This window comes from Camelus dromedarius, chromosome 27 (assembly GCF_036321535.1).
Source record: "Camelus dromedarius isolate mCamDro1 chromosome 27, mCamDro1.pat, whole genome shotgun sequence".
Taxonomy (NCBI): Eukaryota; Metazoa; Chordata; class Mammalia; order Artiodactyla; family Camelidae; genus Camelus; species Camelus dromedarius.
Genome location: NC_087462.1, coordinates 26,985,845 through 27,005,173, shown reverse-complemented (window position 1 = coordinate 27,005,173; position 19,329 = coordinate 26,985,845).

The window sequence follows — 19,329 nt, the reverse complement described above, 5'->3', positions numbered from 1 at the left end:
TCTCTCCACAAGCTAAGTTCTGACAGATAAGTGTGTGTGAAAGCCGTCCTTCACCTAGCTTGTTGGGAACACAAAGTTTCTTTTCTGTTACAAACTCCAATCCATAAATGTATATGGGAAGGTACTAGCTCCAACTCAGTTTTACAGTGAAAACTGCAGGAAATTCAAAACAGCACTAGGAAACAGACTGAGAAACCAGAGTAAAAGTTTCACCTGCAACCCGTTTCCTAGGTGCTAGATGAACGAACGTCTCTCCACATGCTCAGTTCTGAGAGATATGTGTGTGTGAAAGCCGTACTTCACATAGCTTGTTGGGAACACAAAGATTCTATTCAGTACCAAATCCACTCCATACATATATGTGGGAAGGTACTAGCTCCAACTATGTTTTACAGTGAAAACTGCAGGAAATTCAAACCGGCACTAGGAAACAGACTGAGAAACCAGAGTAAAAGTTTCTCCTGCAACCCGTTCCCTTTGTGCTAGATGAACGAACGTCTCTCCACATGCTCAGTTCTGAGAGATAAGTGTGTGTGAAAGCCGTCCTTCACCTAGCTTGTTGGGAACACAAAGTTCCTTTTCTGTTACAAATTCCACTCCATAAATTTATATGGGAAGGTACTAGCTCCAACTCGGTTTTACAGTCAAAACTGCAGAAAATTCAAAGCAGCACTTGGAAAAAGACTGAGAAACCAGTGTAAAATTTCTCCTGCAACCCGTTCCCTTTGTGCTAGATGAACGAACGTCTCTATACATGCTCAGTTCTGAGAGATAAGTGTGTGTGAAAGCTGTACTTCACCTAGCTTGTTGGCAACACTAAGATTCTTTTCAGTTTCCAACTCCACTCCTTACATATATATGGGAACGTACTAGCTCCAACTCGGTTTTACAGTGAAAACTGCAGGAACTTCTTACCGGCACTATGAAACAGACTGAGAAACCAGAATAAAAGTTTCTCCTGCAAACCGCTCCTTTTTTACTAGATCAACGAACGTCTCACCCGATGCTCAGTTCTAAGAGATAAGTGAGTGTGAAAGCCGTTCTTCACCTAGCTTGTTGGGAACACAAAGTTTCTTTTCAGTTTCCAACTCCACTCCATAGATATATATGGGAAGGTACAAGCTCCAACTCGGTTTTACAGTGAAAACTGAAGGAACTTCAAACTGGCACTAGGAAACAGACTGAGAATCGAGAGTAAAAGTTTCACCTGCAAACCGTTCCCATTGTTCTAGATGAACGAACGTCTCTCCACATGCTCAGTTCTCAGAGATATGTGGGTGTGAAAGCCGTCCTTAACCTAGCTTTTTCGGAACACAAATTTTCTTTTCAATTGCAAACACCACTCCATACATATATATGGGAATGTACTAGCTCCAACTAAATTTTACAGTGAAAACTGCAGGAACTTCAAACCGGCACTAGGAAACAGAATGGGAAACCAGAGTAAATGTTTCCCTTGCAACATGTTCCATTTGTGCTAGATGAACGAACGTCTCTCCACATGCTCAGTTCTGAGAAATAAGTGTGTGTGAAAGCCGTACTTCACCTAGCTTGTTGGGAACACAAAGATTCTTTTCAGTTTCCAACTCTACTCCATACATATATATGGGAAGGTACTAGCTCCAAGTCGGGTTTACAGTGAAAACTGCAGGATTCAAACCGGCACTAGGAAACATACTGAGAAACCAGAGAAATAGTTTCTCCTGCAACCCGTTCCCTTTGTGCTAGATGAACGAACGTCTCCCTACATGCTCATTTCTGAGAGATAAGTGTGTGTGAAATCTGTTTTTCACCTAGCTTGTTCAGAACACAAAGTTCCTTTACAGTTTCCAACTCCACTCCATACATATATATAGGAAGGTACAAGATCCAACTCGGTTTTACAGTGAAAACTGCTGGAACTTCAAACCGGCACTAGGAAATAGAATGAGAAACCAGAGTAAAAGTTTCTCCTGCAACCCGTTCCCTTGGTGCTAGATGAACGAACGTCTCTCCACATTCTCAGTTCTGAAAGATAAGTGTGTGTAAAAGCAGTCCTTCAACTAGCTTGTTGGGAAAACAAAGTTTCTTTTCAGTTGCAAACTCCACTCCATATATATATATGGGGAGGTACTATTTCCAAGTAGATTTTACAATGAAACCTGCAGGAACTTCAAAATGGCAGTAGGAAACAGAATGAGAAACCAGAGTAATTGTTTCTCCTGCAAACCATTCCCTTTGTGCTAGATGAACGAACGTCTCTCCACATGCTCATTTCTGAGAGATAAGTGTGTGTGAAAGCCGTCCTTCACCTAGCTTGTTGGCAACACAAAGTTTCTTTTCAGTTTCCAACTCCACTCCTTAAATATATATGGGAAAGTACTAGCTCCAACTAGGTTTTACAGTGAAAACTGCATGAACTTCAAACCGGCACTAGGAAACTGACTGAGAAACCAGAGTAAAACTTTCTCCTGCAACCCGTTGCCTTTGTGCTACATGAACGAACGTCTCTCCACATGCTCAGTTCTGAGAGTTACGTGTGTGTGAAAGCCGTCCTTCACTTAGCTTGTTGGGAACACAAAGTTTCTTTCCAGTTTCCAACACCAGTCCATACATATATATGGGAAGGTAATAGCTCCAACACGGTTTTACAGTGAAAACTGCAGGAACTTCATACCGGCACTAGGAAACTGACTGAGAAACCATAATTAAAGTTTCTCCTGCAAACCGCTCCTATTGTACTAGATGAACGAACGTCTCATCATATGCTCAGTTCTGATAGATAAGTGTGTGTGAAAGCCGTCCTTCACCTAGCTTGTTGGGAACACAAAGTTTCTTTTCAGTTTCCAACTCCACTCCATAGATATATATGTGAAAGTACTAGCTCCAACTCTGTTTTACAGTGAAAACTGCAGGAACTTAAAACCGGCACTAGGAAACAGACTGAGAATCAACAGTAAAAGTTTCACCTGAAAAACCGTTCCCATTGTTCTAGATGAACGAACGTCTCTCCACATGCTCAGTTCTCAGAGATATATGTGTGTGAAAGCCGTACTTCACCTTGCTTGTTCGGAACACAAAGTTTGTTTTCAGTTACCAAATCCACTCCATACATATATATGGGAAGGTACTAGCTCCAACTCGATTTTACAGTGAAAACTGCAGGAACTTCAAACCGGCACTAGGAAACAGACTGAGAATCCAGAGTAAAAGTTTCTCCTCCAACCCGTTCCCTTTGTTTTAGATGAACGAACGTCTCTCCACATGCTCAGTTCTGAAAGATAAGTGTGTGTGAAAGCCGCACTTCACCTACTTGATGGGAACACAAAGTTTCTTTTCAATTGCAAACTCCACTCCATACATATATATGGGAAGGTACTAACTCCAACTCGGTTTTACATTGAAAACTGCAGGAACTTCAAAACTGCACTAGGAAACAGAATGGGAAACCAGAGAAAAAGTTTCCCTTGCAACCTGTTCCATTTGTGCTAGATGAACGAACGTCTCTCCACAAGCTAAGTTCTGACAGATAAGTGTGTGTGAAAGCCGTCCTTCACCTAGCTTGTTGGGAACACAAAGTTTCTTTTCTGTTACAAACTCCAATCCATAAATGTATATGGGAAGGTACTAGCTCCAACTCAGTTTTACAGTGAAAACTGCAGGAAATTCAAAACAGCACTAGGAAACAGACTGAGAAACCAGAGTAAAAGTTTCACCTGCAACCCGTTTCCTAGGTGCTAGATGAACGAACGTCTCTCCACATGCTCAGTTCTGAGAGATATGTGTGTGTGAAAGCCGTACTTCACATAGCTTGTTGGGAACACAAAGATTCTATTCAGTACCAAATCCACTCCATACATATATGTGGGAAGGTACTAGCTCCAACTATGTTTTACAGTGAAAACTGCAGGAAATTCAAACCGGCACTAGGAAACAGACTGAGAAACCAGAGTAAAAGTTTCTCCTGCAACCCGTTCCCTTTGTGCTAGATGAACGAACGTCTCTCTACATGCTCAGTTCTGAGAGATAAGTGTGTGTGAAATCTGTCCTTCACCTAGCTTGTTGGGAACACAAAGTTTCTTTTCAGTTTCCAACTCCATTCCTTACATATATATGGGAAGGTACCAGCTCAAACTCGGTTTTACAGTGAAAACTGCAGGAACTTCAAACCGGCACTAGGAAACAGACTGAGAAACCAGAGTAAAAGTTTCTCCTGCAACCCGTTCCCTTTGTGCTAGATGAAAGAACGTCTCTCTACATGCTCAGTTCTGAGAGATAAGTGTGTGTGAAAGCTATCCTTCACCTAGCTTGTTGGGAACACAAAGTTTCTTTTCAGTTTCCAACTCCACTCCTTACATATATATGGGAAGGTACTAGCTCCAACTCTGTTTTACAGTGAAAACTGCAGGAACTTCAAACAAGCACTAGGAAACAGACTGAGAAACCAGAATAAAAGTTTCTCCTGCAACCCGTTGCATTTGTGCTAGATGAACGAACTTCTCTACACATCCTCAGTTCTGAGAGTTAAGTGTGTGTGAAAGCCGTCCTTCACCTAGCTTGTTGGGAACACAAAGTTTCTTTTCTGTTGCAATCTCCACTCCATAGATGTATATGGGAAGGTACTAGCTCCAACACGGTTTTACATTGAAAACTGCTGGAACTTCAAACCGGCACTAGGAAACAGACTGAGAAACCAGAATAAAATCTCTCCTGCAAACCGTTGCCTTCGTGCTAGATGAACGAACGTCTCTCCACATGCTCAGTTCTGAGAGATAAGTGTGTGTGAAAGCCGTCCTTCATCTAACTTGTTTGGAACACAAAGTTTCTTTTCTGTTGCAAACTCCACTCCATATATGTATATGGGAAGGTACAAGCTCCAACTCGGTTTTACAGTGAAAACTGCAGGAACTTCAAACCGGCACTAGGAAACTGACTGAGAAACCAGAGTAAAACTTTCTCCTGCAACCCGTTGCCTTTGTGCTAGATGAACGAACGTCTCTCCACATGCTCAGTTCTGAGAGTTACGTGTGTGTGAAAGCCGTCCTTCAATTAGCTTGTTGGGAACACAAAGTTTCTTTTCAGTTTCCAACACCAGTCCATACATATATATGGGAAGGTAATAGCTCCAACACGGTTTTACAGTGAAAACTGCAGGAACTTCAAACCGGCACTAGGAAACAGACTGAGAATCAACAGTAAAAGTTTCACCTGCAAACCGTTCCCATTGTTCTAGATGAACGAACGTCTCTCCACATGCTCAGTTCTCAGAGATATATGTGTGTGAAAGCCGTACTTCACCTTGCTTGTTCGGAACACAAAGTTTGTTTTCAGTTTCCAAATCCACTCCATACATATATATGGGAAGGTACTAGCTCCAACTCGATTTTACAGTGAAAACTGCAGGAACTTCAAACCGGCACTAGGAAACAGACTGAGAATCCAGAGTAATAGTTTCTCCTCCAACCCGTTCCCTTTGTGTTAGATGAACGAACGTCTCTCCACATGCTCAGGTCTGAAAGATAAGTGTGTGTGAAAGCCGCACTTCACCTACTTGTTGGGAACACAAAGTTTCTTTTCAATTGCAAACTCCACTCCTTATATATATATGGGAAGGTACTAACTCCAACTCGGTTTTACATTGAAAACTGCAGGAACTTCAAAACTGCACTAGGAAACAGAATGGGAAACCAGAGAAAAAGTTTCCATTGCAACCTGTTCCATTTGTGCTAGATGAACGAACGTCTCTCCACAAGCTCAGTTCTGAGAGATAAGTGTGTGTGAAAGCCGTCCTTCACCTAGCTTGTTGGGAACACAAAGTTTCTTTTCTGTTACAAACTCCAATCCATAAATGTATATGGGAAAGTACTAGCTCCAACTCGGTTTTACAGTGAAAACTGCAGGAAATTCAAAACAGCACTAGGAAACAGACTGAGAAACCAGAGTAAAAGTTTCACCTGCAACCCGTTTCCTAGGTGCTAGATGAATGAACGTCTCTCCACATGCTCAGTTCTGAGAGATATGTGTGTGTGAAAGCCGTACTTCACATAGTTTGTTGGGAACACAAAGATTCTATTCAGTACCAAATCCACTCCATACATATATGTGGGAAGGTACTAGCTCCAACTATGTTTTACAGTGAAAACTGCAGGAAATTCAAACCGGCACTAGGAAACAGACTGAGAAACCAGAATAAAAGTTTCTCCTGCAAACCGCTCCTTTTTTACTAGATCAACGAACGTCTCACCCGATGCTCAGTTCTAAGAGATAAGTGAGTGTGAAAGCCGTTCTTCACCTAGCTTGTTGGGAACACAAAGTTTCTTTTCAGTTTCCAACTCCACTCCATAGATATATATGGGAAGGTACAAGCTCCAACTCGGTTTTACAGTGAAAACTGAAGGAACTTCAAACTGGCACTAGGAAACAGACTGAGAATCGAGAGTAAAAGTTTCACCTGCAAACCGTTCCCATTGTTCTAGATGAACGAACGTCTCTCCACATGCTCAGTTCTCAGAGATATGTGGGTGTGAAAGCCATCCTTAACCTAGCTTTTTCGGAACACAAATTTTCTTTTCAATTGCAAACACCACTCCATACATATATATGGGAATGTACTAGCTCCAACTAAATTTTACAGTGAAAACTGCAGGAACTTCAAACCGGCACTAGGAAACAGAATGGGAAACCAGAGTAAATGTTTCCCTTGCAACATGTTCCATTTGTGCTAGATGAACGAACGTCTCTCCACATGCTCAGTTCTGAGAAATAAGTGTGTGTGAAAGCCGTACTTCACCTAGCTTGTTGGGAACACAAAGATTCTTTTCAGTTTCCAACTCTACTCCATACATATATATGGGAAGGTAGTAGCTCCAAGTCGGGTTTACAGTGAAAACTGCAGGATTCAAACCGGCACTAGGAAACATACTGAGAAACCAGAGAAATAGTTTCTCCTGCAACCCGTTCCCTTTGTGCTAGATGAACGAACGTCTCCCTACATGCTCATTTCTGAGAGATAAGTGTGTGTGAAATCTGTTTTTCACCTAGCTTGTTCAGAACACAAAGTTCCTTTACAGTTTCCAACTCCACTCCATACATATATATAGGAAGGTACAAGATCCAACTCGGTTTTACAGTGAAAACTGCTGGAACTTCAAACCGGCACTAGGAAATAGAATGAGAAACCAGAGTAAAAGTTTCTCCTGCAACCCGTTCCCTTGGTGCTAGATGAACGAACGTCTCTCCACATTCTCAGTTCTGAAAGATAAGTGTGTGTAAAAGCAGTCCTTCAACTAGCTTGTTGGGAAAACAAAGTTTCTTTTCAGTTGCAAACTCCACTCCATATATATATATGGGGAGGTACTATTTCCAAGTAGATTTTACAATGAAACCTGCAGGAACTTCAAAATGGCAGTAGGAAACAGAATGAGAAACCAGAGTAATTGTTTCTCCTGCAAACCATTCCCTTTGTGCTAGATGAACGAACGTCTCTCCACATGCTCATTTCTGAGAGATAAGTGTGTGTGAAAGCCGTCCTTCACCTAGCTTGTTGGCAACACAAAGTTTCTTTTCAGTTTCCAACTCCACTCCTTAAATATATATGGGAAAGTACTAGCTCCAACTAGGTTTTACAGTGAAAACTGCATGAACTTCAAACCGGCACTAGGAAACTGACTGAGAAACCAGAGTAAAACTTTCTCCTGCAACCCGTTGCCTTTGTGCTACATGAACGAACGTCTCTCCACATGCTCAGTTCTGAGAGTTACGTGTGTGTGAAAGCCGTCCTTCACTTAGCTTGTTGGGAACACAAAGTTTCTTTCCAGTTTCCAACACCAGTCCATACATATATATGGGAAGGTAATAGCTCCAACACGGTTTTACAGTGAAAACTGCAGGAACTTCATACCGGCACTAGGAAACTGACTGAGAAACCATAATTAAAGTTTCTCCTGCAAACCGCTCCTATTGTACTAGATGAACGAACGTCTCATCATATGCTCAGTTCTGATAGATAAGTGTGTGTGAAAGCCGTCCTTCACCTAGCTTGTTGGGAACACAAAGTTTCTTTTCAGTTTCCAACTCCACTCCATAGATATATATGTGAAAGTACTAGCTCCAACTCTGTTTTACAGTGAAAAGTGCAGGAACTTAAAACCGGCACTAGGAAACAGACTGAGAATCAACAGTAAAAGTTTCACCTGAAAAACCGTTCCCATTGTTCTAGATGAACGAACGTCTCTCCACATGCTCAGTTCTCAGAGATATATGTGTGTGAAAGCCGTACTTCACCTTGCTTGTTCGGAACACAAAGTTTGTTTTCAGTTACCAAATCCACTCCATACATATATATGGGAAGGTACTAGCTCCAACTCGATTTTACAGTGAAAACTGCAGGAACTTCAAACCGGCACTAGGAAACAGACTGAGAATCCAGAGTAAAAGTTTCTCCTCCAACCCGTTCCCTTTGTTTTAGATGAACGAACGTCTCTCCACATGCTCAGTTCTGAAAGATAAGTGTGTGTGAAAGCCGCACTTCACCTACTTGTTGGGAACACAAAGTTTCTTTTCAATTGCAAACTCCACTCCATACATATATATGGGAAGGTACTAACTCCAACTCGGTTTTACATTGAAAACTGCAGGAACTTCAAAACTGCACTAGGAAACAGAATGGGAAACCAGAGAAAAAGTTTCCCTTGCAACCTGTTCCATTTGTGCTAGATGAACGAACGTCTCTCCACAAGCTAAGTTCTGACAGATAAGTGTGTGTGAAAGCCGTCCTTCACCTAGCTTGTTGGGAACACAAAGTTTCTTTTCTGTTACAAACTCCAATCCATAAATGTATATGGGAAGGTACTAGCTCCAACTCAGTTTTACAGTGAAAACTGCAGGAAATTCAAAACAGCACTAGGAAACAGACTGAGAAACCAGAGTAAAAGTTTCACCTGCAACCCGTTTCTTAGGTGCTAGATGAACGAACGTCTCTCCACATGCTCAGTTCTGAGAGATATGTGTGTGTGAAAGCCGTACTTCACATAGCTTGTTGGGAACACAAAGATTCTATTCAGTACCAAATCCACTCCATACATATATGTGGGAAGGTACTAGCTCCAACTATGTTTTACAGTGAAAACTGCAGGAAATTCAAACCGGCACTAGGAAACAGACTGAGAAACCAGAGTAAAAGTTTCTCCTGCAACCCGTTCCCTTTGTGCTAGATGAACGAACGTCTCTCCACATGCTCAGTTCTGAGAGATAAGTGTGTGTGAAAGCCGTCCTTCACCTAGCTTGTTGGGAACACAAAGTTCCTTTTCTGTTACAAATTCCACTCCATAAATTTATATGGGAAGGTACTAGCTCCAACTCGGTTTTACAGTCAAAACTGCAGAAAATTCAAAGCAGCACTTGGAAAAAGACTGAGAAACCAGTGTAAAATTTCTCCTGCAACCCGTTCCCTTTGTGCTAGATGAACGAACGTCTCTATACATGCTCAGTTCTGAGAGATAAGTGTGTGTGAAAGCTGTACTTCACCTAGCTTGTTGGCAACACTAAGATTCTTTTCAGTTTCCAACTCCACTCCTTACATATATATGGGAACGTACTAGCTCCAACTCGGTTTTACAGTGAAAACTGCAGGAACTTCTTACCGGCACTATGAAACAGACTGAGAAACCAGAATAAAAGTTTCTCCTGCAAACCGCTCCTTTTTTACTAGATCAACGAACGTCTCACCCGATGCTCAGTTCTAAGAGATAAGTGAGTGTGAAAGCCGTTCTTCACCTAGCTTGTTGGGAACACAAAGTTTCTTTTCAGTTTCCAACTCCACTCCATAGATATATATGGGAAGGTACAAGCTCCAACTCGGTTTTACAGTGAAAACTGAAGGAACTTCAAACTGGCACTAGGAAACAGACTGAGAATCGAGAGTAAAAGTTTCACCTGCAAACCGTTCCCATTGTTCTAGATGAACGAACGTCTCTCCACATGCTCAGTTCTCAGAGATATGTGGGTGTGAAAGCCGTCCTTAACCTAGCTTTTTCGGAACACAAATTTTCTTTTCAATTGCAAACACCACTCCATACATATATATGGGAATGTACTAGCTCCAACTAAATTTTACAGTGAAAACTGCAGGAACTTCAAACCGGCACTAGGAAACAGAATGGGAAACCAGAGTAAATGTTTCCCTTGCAACATGTTCCATTTGTGCTAGATGAACGAACGTCTCTCCACATGCTCAGTTCTGAGAAATAAGTGTGTGTGAAAGCCGTACTTCACCTAGCTTGTTGGGAACACAAAGATTCTTTTCAGTTTCCAACTCTACTCCATACATATATATGGGAAGGTACTAGCTCCCAGTCGGGTTTACAGTGAAAACTGCAGGATTCAAACCGGCACTAGGAAACATACTGAGAAACCAGAGAAATAGTTTCTCCTGCAACCCGTTCCCTTTGTGCTAGATGAACGAACGTCTCCCTACATGCTCATTTCTGAGAGATAAGTGTGTGTGAAATTTGTTTTTCACCTAGCTTGTTCAGAACACAAAGTTCCTTTACAGTTTCCAACTCCACTCCATACATATATATAGGAAGGTACAAGATCCAACTCGGTTTTACAGTGAAAACTGCTGGAAATTCAAACCGGCACTAGGAAATAGAATGAGAAACCAGAGTAAAAGTTTCTCCTGCAACCCGTTCCCTTGGTGCTAGATGAACGAACGTCTCTCCACATTCTCAGTTCTGAAAGATAAGTGTGTGTAAAAGCAGTCCTTCAACTAGCTTGTTGGGAAAACAAAGTTTCTTTTCAGTTGCAAACTCCACTCCATATATATATATGGGGAGGTACTATTTCCAAGTAGATTTTACAATGAAACCTGCAGGAACTTCAAAATGGCAGTAGGAAACAGAATGAGAAACCAGAGTAATTGTTTCACCTGCAAACCATTCCCTTTGTGCTAGATGAACGAACGTCTCTCCACATGCTCATTTCTGAGAGATAAGTGTGTGTGAAAGCCGTCCTTCACCTAGCTTGTTGGCAACACAAAGTTTCTTTTCAGTTTCCAACTCCACTCCTTAAATATATATGGGAAAGTACTAGCTCCAACTAGGTTTTACAGTGAAAACTGCATGAACTTCAAACCGGCACTAGGAAACTGACTGAGAAACCAGAGTAAAACTTTCTCCTGCAACCCGTTGCCTTTGTGCTACATGAACGAACGTCTCTCCACATGCTCAGTTCTGAGAGTTACGTGTGTGTGAAAGCCGTCCTTCACTTAGCTTGTTGGGAACACAAAGTTTCTTTCCAGTTTCCAACACCAGTCCATACATATATATGGGAAGGTAATAGCTCCAACACGGTTTTACAGTGAAAACTGCAGGAACTTCATACCGGCACTAGGAAACTGACTGAGAAACCATAATTAAAGTTTCTCCTGCAAACCGCTCCTATTGTACTAGATGAACGAACGTCTCATCATATGCTCAGTTCTGATAGATAAGTGTGTGTGAAAGCCGTCCTTCACCTAGCTTGTTGGGAACACAAAGTTTCTTTTCAGTTTCCAACTCCACTCCATAGATATATATGTGAAAGTACTAGCTCCAACTCTGTTTTACAGTGAAAAGTGCAGGAACTTAAAACCGGCACTAGGAAACAGACTGAGAATCAACAGTAAAAGTTTCACCTGAAAAACCGTTCCCATTGTTCTAGATGAACGAACGTCTCTCCACATGCTCAGTTCTCAGAGATATATGTGTGTGAAAGCCGTACTTCACCTTGCTTGTTCGGAACACAAAGTTTGTTTTCAGTTACCAAATCCACTCCATACATATATATGGGAAGGTACTAGCTCCAACTCGATTTTACAGTGAAAACTGCAGGAACTTCAAACCGGCACTAGGAAACAGACTGAGAATCCAGAGTAAAAGTTTCTCCTCCAACCCGTTCCCTTTGTTTTAGATGAACGAACGTCTCTCCACATGCTCAGTTCTGAAAGATAAGTGTGTGTGAAAGCCGCACTTCACCTACTTGTTGGGAACACAAAGTTTCTTTTCAATTGCAAACTCCACTCCATACATATATATGGGAAGGTACTAACTCCAACTCGGTTTTACATTGAAAACTGCAGGAACTTCAAAACTGCACTAGGAAACAGAATGGGAAACCAGAGAAAAAGTTTCCCTTGCAACCTGTTCCATTTGTGCTAGATGAACGAACGTCTCTCCACAAGCTAAGTTCTGACAGATAAGTGTGTGTGAAAGCCGTCCTTCACCTAGCTTGTTGGGAACACAAAGTTTCTTTTCTGTTACAAACTCCAATCCATAAATGTATATGGGAAGGTACTAGCTCCAACTCAGTTTTACAGTGAAAACTGCAGGAAATTCAAAACAGCACTAGGAAACAGACTGAGAAACCAGAGTAAAAGTTTCACCTGCAACCCGTTTCTTAGGTGCTAGATGAACGAACGTCTCTCCACATGCTCAGTTCTGAGAGATATGTGTGTGTGAAAGCCGTACTTCACATAGCTTGTTGGGAACACAAAGATTCTATTCAGTACCAAATCCACTCCATACATATATGTGGGAAGGTACTAGCTCCAACTATGTTTTACAGTGAAAACTGCAGGAAATTCAAACCGGCACTAGGAAACAGACTGAGAAACCAGAGTAAAAGTTTCTCCTGCAACCCGTTCCCTTTGTGCTAGATGAACGAACGTCTCTCCACATGCTCAGTTCTGAGAGATAAGTGTGTGTGAAAGCCGTCCTTCACCTAGCTTGTTGGGAACACAAAGTTCCTTTTCTGTTACAAATTCCACTCCATAAATTTATATGGGAAGGTACTAGCTCCAACTCGGTTTTACAGTCAAAACTGCAGAAAATTCAAAGCAGCACTTGGAAAAAGACTGAGAAACCAGTGTAAAATTTCTCCTGCAACCCGTTCCCTTTGTGCTAGATGAACGAACGTCTCTATACATGCTCAGTTCTGAGAGATAAGTGTGTGTGAAAGCTGTACTTCACCTAGCTTGTTGGCAACACTAAGATTCTTTTCAGTTTCCAACTCCACTCCTTACATATATATGGGAACGTACTAGCTCCAACTCGGTTTTACAGTGAAAACTGCAGGAACTTCTTACCGGCACTATGAAACAGACTGAGAAACCAGAATAAAAGTTTCTCCTGCAAACCGCTCCTTTTTTACTAGATCAACGAACGTCTCACCCGATGCTCAGTTCTAAGAGATAAGTGAGTGTGAAAGCCGTTCTTCACCTAGCTTGTTGGGAACACAAAGTTTCTTTTCAGTTTCCAACTCCACTCCATAGATATATATGGGAAGGTACAAGCTCCAACTCGGTTTTACAGTGAAAACTGAAGGAACTTCAAACTGGCACTAGGAAACAGACTGAGAATCGAGAGTAAAAGTTTCACCTGCAAACCGTTCCCATTGTTCTAGATGAACGAACGTCTCTCCACATGCTCAGTTCTCAGAGATATGTGGGTGTGAAAGCCGTCCTTAACCTAGCTTTTTCGGAACACAAATTTTCTTTTCAATTGCAAACACCACTCCATACATATATATGGGAATGTACTAGCTCCAACTAAATTTTACAGTGAAAACTGCAGGAACTTCAAACCGGCACTAGGAAACAGAATGGGAAACCAGAGTAAATGTTTCCCTTGCAACATGTTCCATTTGTGCTAGATGAACGAACGTCTCTCCACATGCTCAGTTCTGAGAAATAAGTGTGTGTGAAAGCCGTACTTCACCTAGCTTGTTGGGAACACAAAGATTCTTTTCAGTTTCCAACTCTACTCCATACATATATATGGGAAGGTACTAGCTCCCAGTCGGGTTTACAGTGAAAACTGCAGGATTCAAACCGGCACTAGGAAACATACTGAGAAACCAGAGAAATAGTTTCTCCTGCAACCCGTTCCCTTTGTGCTAGATGAACGAACGTCTCCCTACATGCTCATTTCTGAGAGATAAGTGTGTGTGAAATTTGTTTTTCACCTAGCTTGTTCAGAACACAAAGTTCCTTTACAGTTTCCAACTCCACTCCATACATATATATAGGAAGGTACAAGATCCAACTCGGTTTTACAGTGAAAACTGCTGGAAATTCAAACCGGCACTAGGAAATAGAATGAGAAACCAGAGTAAAAGTTTCTCCTGCAACCCGTTCCCTTGGTGCTAGATGAACGAACGTCTCTCCACATTCTCAGTTCTGAAAGATAAGTGTGTGTAAAAGCAGTCCTTCAACTAGCTTGTTGGGAAAACAAAGTTTCTTTTCAGTTGCAAACTCCACTCCATATATATATATGGGGAGGTACTATTTCCAAGTAGATTTTACAATGAAACCTGCAGGAACTTCAAAATGGCAGTAGGAAACAGAATGAGAAACCAGAGTAATTGTTTCACCTGCAAACCATTCCCTTTGTGCTAGATGAACGAACGTCTCTCCACATGCTCATTTCTGAGAGATAAGTGTGTGTGAAAGCCGTCCTTCACCTAGCTTGTTGGCAACACAAAGTTTCTTTTCAGTTTCCAACTCCACTCCTTAAATATATATGGGAAAGTACTAGCTCCAACTAGGTTTTACAGTGAAAACTGCATGAACTTCAAACCGGCACTAGGAAACTGACTGAGAAACCAGAGTAAAACTTTCTCCTGCAACCCGTTGCCTTTGTGCTACATGAACGAACGTCTCTCCACATGCTCAGTTCTGAGAGTTACGTGTGTGTGAAAGCCGTCCTTCACTTAGCTTGTTGGGAACACAAAGTTTCTTTCCAGTTTCCAACACCAGTCCATACATATATATGGGAAGGTAATAGCTCCAACACGGTTTTACAGTGAAAACTGCAGGAACTTCATACCGGCACTAGGAAACTGACTGAGAAACCATAATTAAAGTTTCTCCTGCAAACCGCTCCTATTGTACTAGATGAACGAACGTCTCATCATATGCTCAGTTCTGATAGATAAGTGTGTGTGAAAGCCGTCCTTCACCTAGCTTGTTGGGAACACAAAGTTTCTTTTCAGTTTCCAACTCCACTCCATAGATATATATGTGAAAGTACTAGCTCCAACTCTGTTTTACAGTGAAAAGTGCAGGAACTTAAAACCGGCACTAGGAAACAGACTGAGAATCAACAGTAAAAGTTTCACCTGAAAAACCGTTCCCATTGTTCTAGATGAACGAACGTCTCTCCACATGCTCAGTTCTCAGAGATATATGTGTGTGAAAGCCGTACTTCACCTTGCTTGTTCGGAACACAAAGTTTGTTTTCAGTTACCAAATCCACTCCATACATATATATGGGAAGGTACTAGCTCCAACTCGATTTTACAGTGAAAACTGCAGGAACTTCAAACCGGCACTAGGAAACAGACTGAGAATCCAGAGTAAAAGTTTCTCCTCCAACCCGTTCCCTTTGTTTTAGATGAACGAACGTCTCTCCACATGCTCAGTTCTGAAAGATAAGTGTGTGTGAAAGCCGCACTTCACCTACTTGTTGGGAACACAAAGTTTCTTTTCAATTGCAAACTCCACTCCATACATATATATGGGAAGGTACTAACTCCAACTCGGTTTTACATTGAAAACTGCAGGAACTTCAAAACTGCACTAGGAAACAGAATGGGAAACCAGAGAAAAAGTTTCCCTTGCAACCTGTTCCATTTGTGCTAGATGAACGAACGTCTCTCCACAAGCTAAGTTCTGACAGATAAGTGTGTGTGAAAGCCGTCCTTCACCTAGCTTGTTGGGAACACAAAGTTTCTTTTCTGTTACAAACTCCAATCCATAAATGTATATGGGAAGGTACTAGCTCCAACTCAGTTTTACAGTGAAAACTGCAGGAAATTCAAAACAGCACTAGGAAACAGACTGAGAAACCAGAGTAAAAGTTTCACCTGCAACCCGTTTCCTAGGTGCTAGATGAACGAACGTCTCTCCACATGCTCAGTTCTGAGAGATATGTGTGTGTGAAAGCCGTACTTCACATAGCTTGTTGGGAACACAAAGATTCTATTCAGTACCAAATCCACTCCATACATATATGTGGGAAGGTACTAGCTCCAACTATGTTTTACAGTGAAAACTGCAGGAAATTCAAACCGGCACTAGGAAACAGACTGAGAAACCAGAGTAAAAGTTTCTCCTGCAACCCGTTCCCTTTGTGCTAGATGAACGAACGTCTCTCTACATGCTCAGTTCTGAGAGATAAGTGTGTGTGAAATCTGTCCTTCACCTAGCTTGTTGGGAACACAAAGTTTCTTTTCAGTTTCCAACTCCATTCCTTACATATATATGGGAAGGTACCAGCTCAAACTCGGTTTTACAGTGAAAACTGCAGGAACTTCAAACCGGCACTAGGAAACAGACTGAGAAACCAGAGTAAAAGTTTCTCCTGCAACCCGTTCCCTTTGTGCTAGATGAAAGAACGTCTCTCTACATGCTCAGTTCTGAGAGATAAGTGTGTGTGAAAGCTATCCTTCACCTAGCTTGTTGGGAACACAAAGTTTCTTTTCAGTTTCCAACTCCACTCCTTACATATATATGGGAAGGTACTAGCTCCAACTCTGTTTTACAGTGAAAACTGCAGGAACTTCAAACAAGCACTAGGAAACAGACTGAGAAACCAGAATAAAAGTTTCTCCTGCAACCCGTTGCATTTGTGCTAGATGAACGAACTTCTCTACACATCCTCAGTTCTGAGAGTTAAGTGTGTGTGAAAGCCGTCCTTCACCTAGCTTGTTGGGAACACAAAGTTTCTTTTCTGTTGCAATCTCCACTCCATAGATGTATATGGGAAGGTACTAGCTCCAACACGGTTTTACATTGAAAACTGCTGGAACTTCAAACCGGCACTAGGAAACAGACTGAGAAACCAGAATAAAATTTCTCCTGCAAACCGTTGCCTTCGTGCTAGATGAACGAACGTCTCTCCACATGCTCAGTTCTGAGAGATAAGTGTGTGTGAAAGCCGTCCTTCACCTAACTTGTTTGGAACACAAAGTTTCTTTTCTGTTGCAAACTCCACTCCATATATGTATATGGGAAGGTACAAGCTCCAACTCGGTTTTACAGTGAAAACTGCAGGAACTTCAAACCGGCACTAGGAAACTGACTGAGAAACCAGAGTAAAACTTTCTCCTGCAACCCGTTGCCTTTGTGCTAGATGAACGAACGTCTCTCCACATGCTCAGTTCTGAGAGTTACGTGTGTGTGAAAGCCGTCCTTCAATTAGCTTGTTGGGAACACAAAGTTTCTTTTCAGTTTCCAACACCAGTCCATACATATATATGGGAAGGTAATAGCTCCAACACGGTTTTACAGTGAAAACTGCAGGAACTTCAAACCGGCACTAGGAAACAGACTGAGAATCAACAGTAAAAGTTTCACCTGCAAACCGTTCCCATTGTTCTAGATGAACGAACGTCTCTCCACATGCTCAGTTCTCAGAGATATATGTGTGTGAAAGCCGTACTTCACCTTGCTTGTTCGGAACACAAAGTTTGTTTTCAGTTTCCAAATCCACTCCATACATATATATGGGAAGGTACTAGCTCCAACTCGATTTTACAGTGAAAACTGCAGGAACTTCAAACCGGCACTAGGAAACAGACTGAGAATCCAGAGTAATAGTTTCTCCTCCAACCCGTTCCCTTTGTGTTAGATGAACGAACGTCTCTCCACATGCTCAGGTCTGAAAGATAAGTGTGTGTGAAAGCCGCACTTCACCTACTTGTTGGGAACACAAAGTTTCTTTTCAATTGCAAACTCCACTCCATACATATATATGGGAAGGTACTAACTCCAACTCGGTTTTACATTGAAAACTGCAGGAACTTCAAAACTGCACTAGGAAACAGAATGGGAAACCAGAGAAAAAGTTTCCATTGCAACCTGTTCCATTTGTGCTAGATGAACGAACGTCTCTCCACAAGCTCAGTTCTGAGAGATAAGTGTGTGTGAAAGCCGTCCTTCACCTAGCTTGTTGGGAACACAAAGTTTCTTTTCTGTTACAAACTCCAATCCATAAATGTATATGGGAAAGTACTAGCTCCAACTCGGTTTTACAGTGAAAACTGCAGGAAATTCAAAACAGCACTAGGAAACAGACTGAGAAACCAGAGTAAAAGTTTCACCTGCAACCCGTTTCCTAGGTGCTAGATGAACGAACGTCTCTCCACATGCTCAGTTCTGAGAGATATGTGTGTGTGAAAGCCGTACTTCACATAGCTTGTTGGGAACACAAAGATTCTATTCAGTACCAAATCCACTCCATACATATATGTGGGAAGGTACTAGCTCCAACACTGTTTTAAAGTGAAAACTGCAGGAAATTCAAACAAGCACTAGGAAACAGACTGAGAAACCAGAATAAAAGTTTCTCCTGCAACCCGTTGCATTTGTGCTAGATGAACGAACTTCTCTACACATCCTCAGTTCTGAGAGTTAAGTGTGTGTGAAAGCCGTCCTTCACCTAGCTTGTTGGGAACACAAAGTTTCTTTTCTGTTGCAATCTCCACTCCATAGATGTATATGGGAAGGTACTAGCTCCAACACGGTTTTACATTGAAAACTGCTGGAACTTCAAACCGGCACTAGGAAACAGACTGAGAAACCAGAATAAAATTTCTCCTGCAAACCGTTGCCTTCGTGCTAGATGAACGAACGTCTCTCCACATGCTCAGTTCTGAGAGATAAGTGTGTGTGAAAGCCGTCCTTCACCTAGCTTGTTTGGAACACAAAGTTTCTTTTCTGTTGCACACTCCACTCCATATATGTATATGGGAAGGTACAAGCTCCAACTCGGTTTTACAGTGAAAACTGCAGGAACTTCAAACCAGCACTAGGAAACAGACTGATAAACCAGAGTAAAAGTTTCCCCTGCAACCCGTTTCCTCTGAGCTAGATGAACGAACGTCTCTCCACATGCTCAGTTCTGAGAGATAAGTGTGTGTGAAAGCCGTCCTTCACAAGCTTGTTGGGAAAACAAAGTTTCTTTTCAGTTTCCAACTTCAGTTCATAGATATATATGTGAAGGTACTAGCTCCAACTAGGTTTTACAGTGAAAACGCAGGAACTTCAAACCGGCACTAGGAAACAGACTGAGAATCCAGAGAAAAAGTTTCTCCTGCAAACGTTCCCATTGTTCTAGATGAACGAAATTCTCTCCACATGCTCATTTCTCAGAGATATGTGTGTGTGAAAGCCGTCCTTCACCTAGCTTGTTCGGAACACAAAGTTTCTTTTCAGTTTCCATATCCACTCCATACAAATATATGGGAAGGTACTAGCTCCAACTCGGTTTTACAGTGAAAACTGCAAGAACTTCAAACAGGCACTAGGAA